This window comes from Suncus etruscus, chromosome 12 (genome assembly GCF_024139225.1).
Source record: "Suncus etruscus isolate mSunEtr1 chromosome 12, mSunEtr1.pri.cur, whole genome shotgun sequence".
Lineage (NCBI taxonomy): Eukaryota > Metazoa > Chordata > Mammalia > Eulipotyphla > Soricidae > Suncus > Suncus etruscus.
In genome coordinates, this window is record NC_064859.1 from 67084687 (window position 1) to 67103671 (window position 18985).

At 35.2% G+C, this 18985-nt stretch overlaps 1 protein-coding gene across 11 annotated transcripts in view; it reads right to left on the reverse strand.

Moving 5' to 3' along the window:
- MYT1L (myelin transcription factor 1 like) overlaps positions 1 to 18985 on the reverse strand; it is a 476191-nt gene that overhangs the window by 361133 nt on the left and 96073 nt on the right. For all 11 annotated transcript variants that reach the window (XM_049784897.1, XM_049784892.1, XM_049784887.1 and 8 more), the window contains exon 2: positions 16806 to 16896. The gene's annotated coding sequence lies outside the window, so the exon portion shown is untranslated. The remainder of the gene's footprint in view (positions 1 to 16805; positions 16897 to 18985) is intronic.

Consider the following 18985-nt stretch of genomic DNA (forward strand, 5'->3'; position numbering starts at 1 on the left):
ATATATATATAAATATCTGATTAGTGAATGTGCCACTTACACTGTAAGAATAACTATTATATTTGTTTAGGGTTCATCTTTTATTTTTATTTATTTATTTGTTTATTTATTTATTTATTTAATTTTTGGTTTTGGGCCACACCCAGTGACACTCAGGGGTTACTCCTGGATATGTGCTCAGAGATAGCTCCTGGCTTGGGGGACTGTATGGGACACTGGAGGATCAAACTGAGGTCCATCCTAGGCTAGCTAGCTCAGGCAAGGCAGATGCCTTACCACTTGCACCACTGCTCCAGCCCCTAGGGGTCATCTTTTAAAAATAAATAATTATATTGGGGCTGGAGAGATAGCACAGTGGTAGGGCGTTTGCCTTGCATGAGGCAATCCAGGACGGACCTTGGTTCAATCCCAGGCATCCCATACGGTCCTTAGCCAGGAGTGATTTCTGAGCACATAGCCTGGAGTAACCCTGAGCATCACTGGGTGTGGTCAAAAAATAAATTAAATTAAATTAAAAATCAATAATTATATACAATATATGAAAATATACTTTGAAAAGAAAAGGTGGCATATATAGATTGCATGCCTTGGTATTTTTTATAACATTGCTCTATTAGTCTAACAAGTCCATAACAGGGATCTTATAATTTTGTTAATTTATTAAGCAAGCTTAATGGACCATCAATAAGACTTCCTTTAAAATACTTATTTATTTATTTTTGTTTTGTTTTTGGGTCACACCCAGCAACGCTCAGGAGTTACTCCTGGCTCTGTGCTTAGAAACCACTCCTGGCAGGCTTGGGGTACCATATGGGATGCTGAAATTCAAACCACCATCCATCCTAGATCAGCTGCGTGCAAAGCAAACGCCCTACCATTGTGCTATCTCCCTGGCCCCAAAATACTCAATTACTTTATCTTATTCTGAAGAACTCGTTTTTGGTCATGTTAAGGATAGGAGATATTGCAATTACTACTGACTTAATGTAATTGTTTCAATTTCACCAAATTTTCACAAAAAATAAGTTCTTAACTAAAAACCTTGATTTTCACAATGAAAAGAATAACATTATTTCCCATTCTTTTTATTTTACAGTCAGAAACTAATGGGAAATTCAGATAACTTGTACATTGGACAGATGAGAAAACACAACTGATAGATGGCGAGAGATAGCATTCAGGTATAGTGACTACTCAAAGAGCAAAATGCCATTGTTTCTTTCTTATATTTCTTTAGATACTATATTTTTCACATAGGGCATGGATGATGCATTCCTTTGCACGCTTATAATTTTAAGAGAAATATCGGCTGCTGTAGAACTTTTGTATCATGCTGAGATTGTTATAACATAGGTTAGCCTGGGGTTTTGTATGCAGCAGCCAGTATCTCCGAGAAATAGATTGCTTTTTATTTTTCTGAATGTTCAGCTATGAAGAACAATCAAGTCAAAGTTTAAACTCTCTAGAAGTTTATCATAAAGATTTCAGATTTGAGTTATATATTTAATTTTTCTATGGATTCAAAGCTGGGTTTTTATTCTTGATCTTGAACATTGGCCCTTTTCACTCTCTTCTCTGCAAATAACCTCCATGCTGAGAACAACTCAAACTATGTGAGCTGGTATCTTTGGAACTCTGTGCAAGAGTTCTAATATCCCAAATTATATGCTTACTGTAAATCAATACTATGACATGCCCAGATCATTATTATGACAGTTCATGTACCTGTCAAGTGGGCTTTAGAATTTTAAGAGTGAGAAAAATATTAAATATATTAAATATTCCTTGATTCTTGTCAGTCAGGATAAAAAAAAAGAAAAAGAAAACCAAACCAAAATAAAACAAAACAAAGATTCTGATTTACTACCTCTGTTGTTTCCTGGGGAGAAATCTGCAAAGGCAAGTTTGGCAGTTTCTCAGGGAGCTATAAAGCAACGTGCTTGGCAGAAAGTCACCTTCCCTGTCATTTGCATATTCCAGGTTGCCATCCCTCCCTTGGTATCTCCTCACAAAACATACAGGAATCTATCACACATGTTCATCATGCTCAGCCCATCACACCAACTAAAGCAGGAGTCCTCAGCTGGACTCATCCACTGTCCTAATTCAAACTAGAGTTTATATACGCACACATTCTTTTTCACACTCATCCATATCTCATCTTATTTATCAAGATCTAAATGTATTTATTTACTTCATCATTTTTATTGCAATTCTGTGGTATCTAATACCATTAAAATGTTTTCTGATGCATATAATTCCAACACTAATATAATTCTATCACCACTATACCCACATTCTTCCACCAAGGACTCAAATGCTTCTCCTTCCAAAACTCTGCCTCTTCTACCACCAACTTATGTGAATACCTTCTCCCTTTATATCATCTTTGAACTTTTGCTGCTACCTTGCCATATATCTTTAAAAATATCTCCTCATAAATGGGAACAACTAGATCTAAGAGCAAGTTATCCTTTCTCACCAGCCAGCGATAAGACAAAATCAGAAGACATGTCACCCTTTGATCTGTGCAAAAACCAAGATTGCTATATACAGATGACTGGTTGTTACAACCAGGACTAGACAGTACGCATCCTGGGACCAACAACAACAACAAAAAGCTCTAACCTAGCTTTTGGTCTAATCTGTTCAACAAACAAGATCTCCAATTCCAGAGGTCTGACTGAGGCAACCGCAAGTGAACGGGTCTTCCAGAAACATAAAGAAAGACTCTGTCCCAGGCTGCATCCTAGGAGCAACATAATGACCAAGAACACCCACTACAGAAGATGAATTAAAGTGACACTGAAGAAGCAGAACTGCTAGAACCGCAAAGAAAGCCTTCATCATTAGCTCCATTCCTTGAGCTGCACAGTCACCAAGATCTCTAGATACAGAGGACTGATTTTACCATCCATGATGAAGCAGAAGTCTTCCATACACCACAAAAGCACCGAGGGGAGAGTAAATGATCATGCAAGGAATCTATAGTCAATCCCATGACAGTATACTTCAGGAATGGAGAAACTCTGTATCTCCTAGGCCAAGGGAATTCCCTTTATAATATCCCCAACAGTTACTGTGCCTATGCAGGGGGAAAAAAAAAGAAAAAAAAAAGCACAAAATAATCATTTTTCCACATATATATTTATTTATTGATTGATTGTTTTTGACGTCCTTATTTTGATGTAGATATTAAAGTTGATGTATCCTTTTTTATTTTATAATATTTTATCTTATCTTTCTCTTTCCTTTTGCACTCTGGCAAGAACCAAGACTAATGTGTGGTGCTTCTCTTTATTGCTGTAGGGTTCACTGGATATTTAATTTGACATTTATTTTTGTATTGTTATGGTGTTTCAATTACCTTTTTCAAGTCCTCTCTCAAACTGAGGCTGATAGCCACTAGAAGGACTCCGCCCATTTTCAGCATATTTATTATTATTATTATTATTATTTTGCTTAATCTTTACTCCATTCTATTGCTTTTCTTTGCCTCAAACAAAACCACATAACTCGATTTATCTAGCTTAGCCTCTCAAATAGAGGGAGAAATGAGAGAGGGCACCAGGACCAAACAGATGTATGATCACCGATAGTAACCTAGACAAAGAGGAGACCACCTACTCTAGCAGCCCGAGGGGTGATGGTAGGGGATACAGATTGCAGAAAGGGAACAGGGAAGGGGGGAGGACAAACTTGGTGGTGGGTATTCCCCTGATTCAATGTTAATGTGTACCTAAAATACTAATGTGAAAGATTTGTAAGCCACACTGATCAAAATAAAAATAAAAATTAAAAAAAATCTTATTAAGAACTTCCCCTTTCAAAACCTAGTGTCACCTTTTAGCAAGTTAATGTCAGGCATTCATGTGTGCTGATTTCCTAGAAATAATGTATATGTACTATTATTGCATATCATGGATTCACATATTATTCTATAATAAACCTATACTAGAAGGATAAAAAATATCTCCTCATATGAGAGAGATCATTTTGTACCTATCCATTTCCGTCTGACTTCACTCTGCATAATATCCCCAGTTCCATTTATGTTGTTGTGAATTACATGATTCTGTTGTTTCTTGGAGCAGCGCAGTATCCCATTATGTGTATGCATATTTTACAACTTCTTGACCCATAAACACATATGCTTTTTATCCAGCTGTGATTCTAAAGCTTCTTTATAGTATATTAGAGTTGGCATGTAAAGACACATATAGACATATATGGAGACACAAGTGCCTGGGTACACATTGATATAAAGACATTGGCATGTCCGCGGCAGGTTATGCACAGAGTATGAAAGATTCCTGAGTATCTGTGTCTCATCGACACAGATAGAATATATAAAACATGGTATTTGTTTTGGAAAAGGTCAGTGGACCAAAGACATTTGCTATTAAGGACCTGAAGGCATGACTACCATTTTGCTCCCTTGCTTCTAGGATGGTTTGTCATTTACTTTTGCCTTGGGACTGGAATCAGAGGAAAATGTATGGCAATTACAAATATTAATATCTAAAGGAAAATTGTGTAGGATAAATGAGATATTCTGGCCTTATCTCAAAGTAACAAAGATAAATTTTAAAAGATAGAGGATGACACCCTGAAATTTTTCCCCAGCAAAACTTGGATCTTCCCAATGAAATACTTGGGTAACAGGGGGCAGGGGCAGACTCAGCATAGTGATAATGTATCATCACTGAAAATGTTTTCTAGTTTGAGCTAAAAATGTAGGGAAGTATGTAGGCAGGTGTTTCTATTGAGTCTGCATGGTGATTGCTGAATCTTGAATCTAAACTAGCAGGAGTTAAGTAAAGTTTTTTAGAACCTTCTACTCCTCAGTTACTGATGCCAAATATATCCTCCTTTAACTGCACAATCTCCTTAGTCTCTTAAGTATACAGTAAATGGTATGCAATGTATTCAACTGGAATCTTTAGAAGCTCCCTTTGATTATCCATTTAATGTGTTATAGATATATACCTGGCATTCCTGATCAGACCACAGATTCTCTGGAAGCAAGAAGGACACCTCTAAGTATTGGCAGTGATGGGTTAGTGACCATTCATCTACCTGCCTGTGTCACTGTGCCAACAATGATATAGTGATCCAGCATGTAAGGTTCTCTCTTGTGTGCATATATTCCTCTGTATATCACCAGAGACCTGAAAGTCTTCTAAAGATGGAAATACCATAAGCAAATTCTGGAGATGAAAGGTCAACCCTCAGCAACCTTCAGTACAGCTATCCAATCAGACAACCTTAAAAATTCCTACGGCATAGCCCAAATTATATACAAAATTGTGGATAACAATATCTTTTGTGTGCTACTTTTTCTCCAGTTGCTTCTAAATCTCTCAAATTTGTATAGCTGGTTAGTAACTTAAGCAATCTGAACTGTTGAGACATTGAACTTGTGATGAGTTGAACCACCATTCAACAGTTGGTATGATCACAGCAATTATCATTAAAGGTTGTTAAAAAGTTAAAAAAAAGTCTAAATAAAATAATCCATGCATTAACTACATAGCATATAGTGATCATTAACACTGACTGTTAGTTCTTATTTCAGCATTATCATAATTAGGGTGCATAAAAAATAATAAGACCTGCCAACAAACCTCAGACCTCATAAGGTATAGCACTTTTGCACTAATAACTGTGTTTTTATTTCTTGATGTTAATAGTTCTCATAAAAAAAGAAAGTGTATCATTGCTTTTGAAATGAAGAGAGGGGAACTTGCATTTATTTTGATTTATTAAGAAAGATAATCTAAGAAGTTGGTGAAGGAACATTAAAAATAGAGGCAAATGAGCCACTAAATTGAATAGGGATAATAGAACCCAATATTTCAACTCTTTGGAATGTTGTATTTGGATTGAAACTCATAGACTGAGCTCTTTCTAACATTAGGTGAAAGAGTGGAGGATGAGTGCTTAGGGGGGAATGGATCTGAGAGAGTGGAAGCTGGTTAATAGTAACATTATCGAAAGAAGCACCTGCTAGTGTATACTTATTTCTGATTAGACAAAGGGAATTCATCAAAAAATATGATTGTGATTAGATCTCAAATATCTCACCATTCTATAGAAATACAAAGATGAGAAGTATACATAAAATCATGGCAGAGGGATGAAATCAGAAGTTTTCAGACATGGGTAGAGAAAATAGGAAATATAAACAGATTTAAATTATATGTCAATAAGATATAACCATGGATATTACTTGAATTCTGAGTCAAACAGGCAAACCATGAAAGTAAATTTGTGTAACAATCTGGAAACCATAACCCTATCTGGACATTTAATGCTAATTTAAACTATGCGGAAGGTTGACAAGTGGTTATGTGTTTTTAAAATATATTATATATTTTATAAATTTATATGGGAGAGTAGGAAGCTAGCTGCAAAATGCTCACAAAGATTATTCAGTAGCTCAATTGATTAGCTGTGGTTTAGACCAGTTCCTCATCTATGTAGCTGGTATATGAAATTGTTTGGTAGTATTTGCATTTCTTATCCAGGCCATATTGCTAGAAATTTTTTGTGAATATATCTTGAATGAATATTACAAATACACCTAAGGAAAAATTTCGCCTGCTGATTTTGACATATGTGATCCTAGAAGCACTGTTTGAAGTACACAGGTTTTAAGCAAATTCTATCACTATAAGGCATCACTCAAGTAGTCTATTCTCCAGACAGATTCACAAAATTTAAGTTCCACATGCACAGATCAATGATGATGATGGAGGGAATTAGTAGGCATATGTCTCAAGAAGACAAAAAAGTTGGACCCATGTTCTTGGTCAACAAGCTATCATATTCCTTCCTGACAGCAATTCATGTGGCAGGAACCAAATTGTATTCAGGACATGTGAGCACATAGTATGAAATTTGAATAAGAAACTTCGGAGACAAGAATGTGTGTGTGAACAGGTGGTTCATAGTAGCAGGAAGATTTATTAAATCTGTTACTTAACGCTCTGAGACCTCACTACTTGGGCATAGGGGAGTGTACCTACTTTTTGGCTTCCTGGGGCAAAATTGGGAACTAACCTTTCATTCCTAACTAATGGAATGTTTGCATCTTATCCCAGGCATTCCCCGAAGTACACAATGCCCATGACGTTCTTTGAAAACAACAAGTTCCAGATGGTAGAGATACACAATGAAAGGATTGTCTAAGCATATCAGACTGTGATATGAGCCAGAAATAAACTTCTATCATAAACACTTTCAGAGTTCATTTCTGAGTTCACATGTTTAATAGCCTGTTCTATGCTGACTAAGAGTGCATGCTGAAGCCACTCAATCTCTCTCAAATGCTTCACATTTTATAGCTTTGATAGACTTGGAGTAACTTGAGTCTCCATTTTCCAGATTTTTGACAGGAGAGTATGCAGATAAAGGATCATGCTACCTTTCTCATACTTGCTATGATTTCAATTATTGCCATGCATGCTGAAGTTGTATTTATTCCAATTGTATTAAAATTTATCACCTATTGAATTTTCTGACAAAGCATTTTCAGGATTTATAACATGTGGATTTTATATCATATGCATGTAGTCATAATACAAATACAAAATAAAAGCAACATAAATACACACAAAAAAGGACTTTCTTTAATAGCCTAGGCTGCCATCTTTTGGCTTAGTAAATTAAGGGATTTGAAGTTACCTAACAAAAGAGGCATCAGATCAACAGTAGAGATGACAGGGAGTTTGCATTGCATGAGGCCAATCCAGATTCAATCCCTGGCATCTCAAATGGTTCCCCCAAAATGGCTAGGAATAATTCTTGAATGCAGAGCCAGGACTAATTCCAAAGCATTACTGTGTGTGGCCACTAAACAAGTGAATAAATAAAAAGCATGACAATGGAGAAAATACATATACACTGCAGAGAATCTAAAAAGGAAATGAATTGTGTTTATTGAGATATTCACGTATTCTTGTTCATAGGATAATATGCAACACAATAAACAAAATGTAGTAATTTTCAACACAATGGCATATTTTAATAATTTTAAAAAGTAAATTTGTACATAATGTCCTTGTGGATATGGGGCAAAGAATAATGAGTACAATTTCTCAATTTGTATTGATAATTTTAATAGCCTAAGATAACCATTTTATTTTATTAAAAATATAAAAATACCACTTGAGTATTGGAGGTTACACAGATCAGTTTTTGTTATTTATTCATGGAATTGGGTCTCTACTAAAATATTTTTTTCTTTTTAAAAAACTATTTTTCTCCACCTCTGGCTCTGCCTTAGTGTGTTTAAAGTTTTTGCATATAAACTTCTCTAAGGTAACTAAGGATACATTGCCTGGGATTCCTATTTTCTCAAATCTACCATCTCTAATCTTCACTTGTTCAGATGAAGGTGTTTGGCCACACAACATAGACTAAAGAATGGGTCTCACAGTTTTGGAGGCACTGACTTGGCTCACTCACCAAATTCCTCATATCTCTCTCTGGTAAGTGTAGGCCTCTAGATTGCTTGTTTTCCTGCTTTAGTTCTTCTCCTCTAATGAATGCCTACCCCAATGTCTCACAAGCATTTTGCTGCACATGAAATATTGACTGACTATCCCCTTTGTTTCCTAGGTGACAGTGAACAACAACAAAAATACAGCTCTCAGAAAACTTGAATATATGGCTTAGTGATTTCAGAGCAAATCAAAGAAAGTGTAAAGCTATCTATAGATTATAAACAAAATGTTTAGTGGAGCATACACATACTTTTCAAAAAAAAGAGCTCCAACAGTGGTATCCAGTTGCAGATATGGTCACAGTGACTATGCTCTTCTGACAGTTCATTGTAGTAGAACCCGAATACACAAATAAGCACAACATGGGGGTGGAGAGAACACTTGCTCCCTGGCAGCTCTGTTTTGATCTGAAAAACTTCTTCTGAGGAAAGGTGTTTCTCATCTTTTCTAAAAAAGAGGGCAGTTAATGACTGTTGAATTTTCCTGGGAGAAACCTGATTGAGAGATGAACTAGCTCTCCTGGGATTTTGCAAAGGACCCAGAAATCTCATCCAGAGATAATAATCTTTTTTGTTATTTTGTTTTGGGCCACACCTGGTGTTGCTCAAGGTTTATTTATTCCTAGCTCTGTGCTCAGAGGACTGTATAAGCATAGAGGTCAAAACTGGAACAGCTGCAGGCAGTGAAATGCCCTAACCATTATACTATCTCTCCAACTCAACTGCTTTAATTTTACTTAGTAATGAAAATTTTAGTTCTACTTCATGTTTGATGTTTTAAATGAAGAGCTAAGAAATAAATGTTCAAGAACAGTGGGTGCAGTAAGGTTAAATTGTATATTCAGAGACTATGTACACATCGCCAAGTCCATGCATCATACCACACATGTACCACATACATACACAAATTATGTATTTTCATATATATCACACATACAGTATATCCTCTATACACAAATACTCTCACACTCTAGTATACAAATTGACCGTACACTTTCATACAAACATTATAATACACAAGTAACTAGCATGTACCACACCCATCCACAAATTTTGTATATACACATATATACATATACAATCACCACCACCTACACTCAGGCATATGTCTATTAGCATTTACCTGGAGGAGGAATTCTTTTAAGTAACCTAGCCTATAATTATAACAAATAATAAAAATATTGTTTCAATGATATAGGGTTTCTATTCACTTTCTCTAGTTATCTTTACTGCATTTTGAAGCTCTTTTATTGTGAGAAACATAACTACTATATTAATCATTTTCTTTATTATTCCAAAGAATTTCTTCTAGAAATACTGCTATGTTTTTCCATTTTTGTCATACCATAGCTATTTGTTTATGGATATTTTAGAGAATACTTTTCACATACATTTGATACTCCGACCTTTAAATTATAGCTCTATTTTAAATAAGTGAATAGCCAGTAATAGAATTCCTTATTTTCTATGTTTTAAATACAGTATTTAAATGAAAGCATTTTAGAAAGGAGAGTTTTGTGAAATACAGTAAGAGTTATGAAGATAACTCCAGTTGTTAAATGGTAACTGATGATTATGCGCAATATGCTAAGTGGGGAATTTGATGGGAGTGCTCTACTTTCTTTTAGTCATTCCTTTATGTCTTTCTGTTTCCTTCAGTTCCTCACTGTCTTTCTTCACCCCTCACCATCTTTCTCTTTCTTCATTTATATTTCCAGTGTTCTAAAATAAATAGAAATGAATAAGTAAATCAATAAGAGCAATGACTCTCCTCCCAATCTGGTCTCTGTGTACTTTCCTTTTTTTTTTTATCTAACCTGAAGCTTTATTCCGTGTACTTTCTGTACAAATAAAGTTTTAATTAGTTCTATATCCTCCTAGAGTTCCATGCAAATTCAAGCAAATACATGTGTGTCTTTATTTTTTTGCAGAACACTTTTTTTTTTTTTTTTGGCGCAAAATATCCTAACTTTTTTCTACTACATTTTATTTTATTTTTGGTTTTGGGGCCACACCTGGTGACACTCAGGGTTACTCCTGGCTATGCGCTCAGAAATCATCCCTGACTTGGGGGGGCATATGGGGTTCTGGGGGATTGAACCAAGGCCCATCCTGGGTCAGCAGCTTGCAAGGCAAATGCCCTATTGCTGTGCCATCTCTCTGGCCCCTCTACTTCATTTGAGAGTGTGGCTGCATATTTTTACATAACTGCTCATAAACTCATCCTATTTTGATGAAAATAGAAAGTACAACCTAGATAAAATGTAGAGATTGTCTGCTTTCTTAGGACAAAGCCCATATGTCTTGCTTCTTTATAAACGCCAAACAATAACCATCACTTAAAAATACTAATCGTGAGGAGGGAGGACAACATTAGTGGTGGGAATGTCCCTGATTCAATGCCACTATGTACCTAAAATACTACTGTGAATGATTTGTAATCCACTTTGGTCAAAATAAAAATTATTATGGAAAAAAGCACTAATCATTGGGCCATAGGCTTGATGTGCCTTACCTATAAAAATTTTACCATCCCACGAAAAAAATCTCTCTACTCAAGAGATGGAAGATTGAAGCTCTAGGAAGCAGAATGTGAAAACTCTCCTGTTTTTATATCTACTGTGTGATCTCTTGTATTCACACACAAGAACTGTTGGTCAAATAAAGAACTGTGTCCCAATTTAAAACAGAAAATAAAAGAAAGTCTATATCTAACCTTGTTTTGCAACAATTCTTCTTGGGCCTCCTCAAGCCTCCTTCATCTCCTTTAATAGACCATCCACATTGAGACCCTCAATCCCTTCCTGGACTTCTTTTTGACAATTCCCAGGAGCTCTGAGATACTTCATGTTCATTCTGTCATCCTGTTTAAAAGACATCAACATGGCTTCTTCTAGCTTAATAAGTCTCACCTTGAGTCACTGACTGTCTATAGGTCTTAGTTAAACTCAGAGCGCCTCAACATCTCGTGTGCCCACATTACATCTTTGGATCTTTCCAGATACTAGTGCCATATCTACAATCTCCATGTCATCTGAAAAGCAGGCTTGTCCTATTGGGAGACCAAACAAGGCATCAATTTTTTAAGACTGTAAATGTCTTCTCCTAGAGCAGTTAGATTCTTCCATTTTGGTCTATATTATACTTTATTACTTTGTACATACCACTTTTATAGCTCTTTTCACAGTGTGTGGTTAATTAATTTTTTTCAGTGAGGGCTTATATGTTTCTCACTATTAAATAGTTTGGCATAAACAGCTTTATGGCAGAACTCTGTAATTCAATTTCTGTCTCTATAGTGTCTGGCATGTAGTAGCTGACTCAAGAATACCTTACATAAATGCATGAAATTATACATTTAGGTATATGGATGACATTTGCAAAAATTTAGCAATCTGTTTTATTAACAAAATGTTATTTTTTTCCTTCTAGATATAGGTTAACTATTCACTTCATTTGTATCTGTGAAGCATGAAACCAGATACATGAAGCTCACCAACAAAGAGTGGTGAGTGTAGTTAGAGAAATAACTTCACTGAGAACTATCATAACAATGTCAATGAGTGAGGGAAGTAGAAAGCGTGTCTTAAATACAGGCGAGGGGGAGGAAGATGGGGGCATTGGTGATGGAAATGTTGCACTGGTGAAGGAGGGTATTCTTTTTGTGACTGAAACCCAACTACAATAATATTTGTAATCATGGTGTTTAAATAAAGATATTCAAAATAATTTTAAAAAATTAAAAAGTTTTCCTTACATCAATGAGATCAGTGTTTATAAATTTAATAACAGTGGTGTATTCTAAGGTAGTATGGGGTAAGAAAGAAAAGACAGGGATAAAGAGTTACACATTAAAGGTCTATATACTATAAAAGACTGAAGAATGCATATGATATACATTGCATTTCATACAAAATATTTATATATGTATATAAATGCCAATAAACTATTGAAAATAATAGAGAAAAGTATTTTCTGCCACTTAAATATTATATATATATATATTCATTACATAAGTAACAGATGTTATGTAGGAATTTAATTAAATATTTAATTTTATATACTCCAAATAATTCTAGGTCAGTAGATAAGTGCTCTGTTTCACAAACATAGTATCTAGCCTGTTTATGGCACAACATTCACTCACATATTTATACGACTATCATGAATTGCCAAGGGCATCCATCCATCTCAGCACTGTTCAGAGCAGGAAATCATGTCTCTACCATTAAGTATACATTAGGTCCCTGAACAAGTTGACTTATAAGCTTTGAAGACTAATGGCTCTGAGAAAGTTTGACTTCCATGAAGAAGTGATATCCTTGGACTGTCCATGGATCTGCTTTCCATGAATCTCTCTATTTTATATACAAAAAATTCTGCAAAAAATCAGGGAAGCTGATTTCTAAAGCAATTTTTGTATTTCTAAAGCTGAAATCCAGACTTCTAAGGTCAGAGAACCCAACTGGCAATGCCTTTACTTGGGAGCAATCTATAAGGGTTGGACCATCATGCTTGAACATGAAATCAACAGAAATTGTAACACAATGCCGGACATACCACGTATCATCTGTATTGCAAAGACCATATTTTATGTTAATATATTTTATACCTTATTAAATTATTCTATTGTCATGAATTTACTATTAAGTCTATCAAAAGAAAATCATTAATAACCATTCGATAGGGTAAATAAAGTTCAGATTTGAGGAGTAAAGAATTTTTACTAAAATGCACAGATATTGAGATAAAATTAGTATTTTCTAGTTTAACTGTCTCTAATTTTTTTATCACATATTTGTTTTACATTAAATTCTTGTGGGGATTTTTATGCCCAGAACAAAATCTCTTTATCTTGGTCATTTAACATTTTATAAACATTTTGAGAATAAATTCAACATATTTCTGGTCAGTCAGAGTGAAAATAGAATAAATACCAGTAATTCTTCTCCTCCTTAACCATGAGAGATTTTTTGAATTTTGCCCTGACTTCTAGATATAATAATCTATTATTTTAAGCATCATGCAGGCTTTATGCAGCTCTATCTCTGCTTGATTCCTCTATCCAAGTTACATACTGACCATATACTTTTCGTAAAGCAATATGCCTGCAGACAATGATTCTAGTCTCTATTGTGTGAGACTGCAAGTAATAAGATTTGATAAGGGTTAGAGTTACATTCTATTTCCTAAAATTGACTGTATCTATTCAGAAACTCTTAACTTAGCTATTTAACATGGTTTGGGAAACTATTGCCTGGGAATCAATTCTTTTGACTGTGGATCTTGTAAATAAAGTTCTACCTGTGCACCATAGTGTCCACTTGATTATATAGCTGTGGATACTTCCTCAGAACAGTGACAATGCTGAGTGCCACTGCAAAGAACATATGGCCCACAAAGCCAAAATATTTAAAATATTTATTATCTGGCCCATACTGTAAACATTTGGGTATCCTGATCTATGCAATATGATGTTTACACCTTTTTTTTTGTTTGCCTTTTTTTTTTTTTTGGACCACACCTGGTTATGCTCAGGGTTTACTCCTGGCTATGCACTCAGAAATCGCCCCTGGCATGGGGACGCCTGAGGTGGGGGGATCGAACCATGGTCTGTTCTAGGTTAGTGCATGTAAGGCAGACACCCTACCGGTTGCGCCACCGCTCCAGCCCAATGCTATATGATGTTTTATAAAATTTCATTTCATAGATTCTCATGTAAAAATCTATACTGTGATGTTGAAAGCTATTCTTATAACTTATTTCCAGTCCTATTTTTGTCATGCTAATTAATTCATTTCAATGATCACCACAGACTAAAGCACTTGTGACAAACATACAGCAAGGCCAAGTATCAAGTAAGCATCATTTGCTTTTTGTGGAGTAATCTCGTGTTTAACTTCATATCTATTAAAATTCGAATAGAACATTGTTCTTGCTACATCAAGGCACTTTCCAATTGTAAGAAGTAACTAGGATTAGTAAGTACTGAAATAAATTATATACATGGAAACTCAGAAAATGAATTGCACAAATATTGATTATAGTTTTGCTGTTATAACTTTTCTCTGATGGGATTAGAAGATCACAGGGCCTTGCCTGCACTAGCCTTGGAAGGACAGTGGTTCGATCCCCCAGCATCCCATATGGTCCCCCAAGCCAGGAGCGACTTCTGAGTGCATAGCCAGGAGTAACCCCTGAGCGTCACCTGGTGTGGCCCAAAAACAAAACAAAACAAAAAAAGAAGCTCACAGGGATCTAAGTTCTACAAAAAGCAACAAGTCAGACAGGACAGGATAGTGGCCAGTAAGAAAGATGTGAATGCCCAAACCCTGAATGCCTTAATCTTCTTTAAACAAGTTCAAAGTTATAGTTCTATTTTGAAAATGAATACCTTGAGGCCAGAGCGATGGTGCAGCAGTAAGGCATTTGCCTTGCATGTGCTAACCTAGAATGGACCATCCCCCAGCATCCCATATGGTCCTCCAAGCCAGGAGCAATTTCTGAGTGCATAGCCAGGAGTGACCCCGAGCATTCCCAGGTGTGGCCCAAAAAGAATAAAAGAAAAAGAAAATGCAGACCTCTCAAAATCAAACACTGCATTGCTATTAAGCATTTTTTTTTGAAGATCAAGTTTGTTTAAAATTTCCTCTGAAAACAAACTTACTCTTTATTGTCTTCATTCATAGTGAGATTTGTACCCATTATGTTTTTTGTTGTTGTTGTTGTTGTTGTTTTTAGGTCACACCTGACAGTGCCAAGGGATTACTCCTGACTCTGTGCTCAGAAGTTGCTCCTGGTAGGCCCATATACTCCTGGCATATGGGATGTCAGGGATCGAACCCAGTACCGTACTGGGTTGTCCATATGCAAGGCAAACACCCTCCCACTGTGCTATCACTCTGGCCCTGTACCCATTATATTTTATAATAAGCATCACATTCTTTAAATGTGTGTATTTAACTCAAGGCCAGAAATGCAAGTCAACACATCTACATTTAAAAATTAGGGTCATATTACATTCAACATTCTATAACTATAACTCACTGACACTAAAAATAATCAAAATAGTTCATATATGTATAAATCATAAATTTTAACTGACTTAAAAATCAAGCATTTAAATTTAATAGTTCCAATATTATTAACTCTAGTGAAATTTGATTAAACATAATGCCTTCCCCAAACCAAACTAATGAATGCAGTGGATTTCTTCAAGAAAAGAGATTAAGATATAGATGAGAAAATAATTAGAAAAACTGTGACCTATTATACTAGTTCAGAAAGCTCTTCAAGTTTGCAGCACCCACAAAGCTGTGGCATATGGAAGACAATCCCAGCCTCTAATTTCCTTGTAACAGTAAGTAGTTCTATTACCAGACAGGCAAATGGGGTAGTCAGTAGACAAATAAATTACTGTAGCACAGTGAACCTTAAAAGGCATGCCAGAGTTTTCCCCATACAAAATTAACATTTCCTTAAAATTTTATGTTGTTCCCAGCAATGTAACTTGTAGACTCTTGGATGTCAGTGTTTGAAAGACCCCAGGGTTTCTGAAGTTAAAGCAACACAGACAATCAGAAACAAACATCAAGGGGTGAGATTTTAATTAATTAATCTTAATCTATTGCTATTATTTTTTTCTGTCTTAGAGCCATAAATGGCTATGATCAGGGGCTACTCCCAGATTATTACTCAGATTTAGTCCTGGGAACCTTGTAGTAACAGGGATCAAACTCAGATCTCCTGTATGCAAAGCATGCTCTCAGAGCTTTGCATTATTTTCCCAGTGTCCTCAGGGGTGAAGTTTGAGTCACATCACAAACATGTGGATTTTGAGATTCCCCTTTAAAAATGTACTACTCTGGAGGTAAGCATTTGATTATTGCTAATTCCTCCCATCAATTCTCCAAATCACAATTAGTAAATTGTACTTAACAGGCTATTTTTTCAGCCAGTGTGGGTTTTGTTTGCAATGATTGACAATGGAGTATTTCCATGTAGGAATTCTCATATGGTACTTCACACTGATATGCCTACAATCTCTCAAAGTGCCCTACAGGATATAGATCCTATCTTACCAGATAGTTTGTTAGCAAGAACAATATATGCATCAGCTACTTTTGTTCTCTTTTAGAATGACTTGGCTATTTGGAAACTGACTCTTTGAAACCTGAAGACAGAGGGAAGTTAAAAGGAGGGTAGTGACTTTGAGGAGTACATGTAGCAGGCACATAGGTGAACCCTGATATAGTCTGCAGGGTTCTTGTACTGTTCCCTGAGCTCTGTTACCTACTTGCTCTGTGGATCCGATTTTTCTCCCTCGTATATTGCTTCCAGATATGCCCACCAGGCGTGACTCACCAACTCGCCACCAGGTTCATTTTCTAAAGGACAAAACAAAAGAAGATACAGATGACTGGAGAGAGGAGATTAGCAAGAATTCCCTTCTTTGAACTATTATTTTTAAAATTTAAAAATAGGTAAGAAATATGTAACTTTGCTCAGACACATTGGTCAGAAAACCCATTTGGGCTAATAGAAAATAGTTACTAACAATAAGTTAATTTACTTTAAAATCTAAGATTTTAAAAATATTTAAATGCACGTCTGTTTGAAGGTAAAACTTTATAGCTTTATTGAAAGAAATTTAGAGAGGTGTGAAGGAAAAGAAATATTTGCTCAAGAGAGAACTCAGCCTTCTCCGGAATAAAAGAGTCCAAAATTTAAATATTTAGATTGATCAATTATTAGTCTATGTGTTCAACTATTTATTGCCTTCTTTAACAAACACAGATGCAATTGAAAGTAGTTTATTAAATGAGAACTATTTTACGGGTGTTAACTGTTTCACGAAAATAATGTGTTTTCATTCATGAAAAAACATAGTCTGTCAACGACAAAGGCATCTGCAAATGCTAGTTAACATTTTTTGTACAAAAACAACAAAAGACATTGTCATTATTAATTTAAATTTAGAATTTATTTATCAACTTTCCCATCAAGATATGCTGCAGTATTGTTTCAATGTTAGGAACTATTTTTTACTGTTCTAATTAGAAAGCAAATACTCTGATTATTTCAAACCTTTTGTCAAAGAGAGAATTCATTTTATTTTAAAAATATTCAAATACCAGAGAGTGGAGAGAACTAGGTGTCTCAGCTGTTGAATCTATTGTTTCTGGTGCAAACCTCAGAATTCAGAGTCCCTCATTAAATTGAGTCTATGGCAATAGCAGACGAAGTGTTAATGGGCACCAGTGAAGTGCATCAGGCAAATGAAGAGACCCTAAGGGCTCTCCATGTTGTTTATGATCAGCTACATTCAGTAGCATTACCATAAATCCTCTAAAAGATATTTTACTCCACTTCTTGTGTGTTACCTTGCAATAAAGAAAGCATTTAGAGTGCTTAGCAAGGAGGATTTGAAATAAGATAACATATAGATTCCTATGAAATACAGGCAGCATATAAAATGTGACCATGACACATTTTATTATTTGTCTTAAAAATAATTTCCCAAAACAAGCTCATAAAGAACAGACATATTTTGAAAAATATGCACCTGAAAGTAGAAAGGTTTAAAATATCATTCTGAAAACCCAAGGTTCAAAACAAAATACATGTTGACACATTTGGGGGGACATCTGCAAAAATATACTCATAGTTTGTACTTATTTAAAAATATTTAAACATTTCTGATTTTCAGTTTAATTTATAGTAGTATACAACCATCTAATCTAGGAAATATTTAAGGAGCAACATGCTTTTTCAATTGATTTATATAAATACTCTTCTTAATACTCAATACAAAAAAGTTGCATGTAGGCATTTATATACCCACATGTGAAGTACACATTTTAACATGTATTTATACCAGAGTATATATTCAACACTATTTTTTATTAGCTAAAAAATTATTTAGTCATAAACTTCACTTTAGGTGATGAAGATAGATGCCTTCTAACACTCTTAAGTCAGATATATACCTATCTATAAATCATCTAGGAATAATGATCTGGGGCTGAGGTAAGTACAGCGGGTAGGATGTTTGCCTTGCATATAACTGACATGGGTTTGACACCTGGAATCCATAAATTCCCTAGAACCACAGGAAAAATTCCTGAGTGAGGAGTCAGGAAAAACCCATGAGTATCACTGAGTGTGACTCCCACAAATAAACAAACAAACAAACAAGCTTCCATGTGGGATTAACCATCACTAAAACTCAGAAATTAAAGATCTGATCAGGGCCAGAAAGAGGACAAGAGCACACATATAATGCTCCTCCATATCTGAAACCCAAGGTTGGTAAATATAGCTATAGGCTAAGCAAAGATTTATTGCTTCATGATAACTTTCTGAAATCCATCCTTGCTATCTTCATCAGATATGTTAAAGTAGTCACATGTAAAATGGACACTACTAATTCTAAAATAATAACACGATAGCTTAATAAAATAATTACACCTTTGC